This window comes from Chrysochloris asiatica, unplaced genomic scaffold, assembly GCF_000296735.1.
Source record: "Chrysochloris asiatica unplaced genomic scaffold, ChrAsi1.0 scaffold00279, whole genome shotgun sequence".
NCBI lineage: Eukaryota > Metazoa > Chordata > Mammalia > Afrosoricida > Chrysochloridae > Chrysochloris > Chrysochloris asiatica.
The window spans coordinates 3,136,853-3,137,354 of NW_006408797.1; positions in this window are offsets into that span (position 1 = coordinate 3,136,853).

Here is a 502-nt window from a genome sequence, read left to right on the forward strand (position 1 = left end):
TTCCCACCCCATTTTGGGTAGCCAATGTCTAAGTTGCCCATCCCTGTCAACGCTGTGTACTGAGGGGGTGGGAATGATCCTTGCTGTAAAGATTTGTTCCCATTTTTGAGCTATTACATCCATAAGTATAGGTAAAGTTAATCAAATTGTAGTGGGTTACTCTTTTTTTTTTCTTCTTCCCTCTTCTTTCTTCTTCTAGTCGAGTGCTGATCATCCAGCCATTGAAGCCAGGTCAAGCGATTACTATCTGCAAGTATGGGTGTTCTTGTGCATCTCCCCTAACTTCATATCAGCTGGATGCTTCACTCTCCACTTTAGTCCTCTGTGACCATGTCACTGCCTTTGGGCCCAGGAGTCCCCAGGTCTTGCCATACTGCTGCCCACCCAAGTCTCCACCTGGGTTCACAGGAGTCTATTGACCGTGGTCAGACTTAGCTCCCCACTTCATTGCTGTTTATTCCCCTCTTCCTCTTATCGGTGACCAATGTGTTCACCAGCCAGA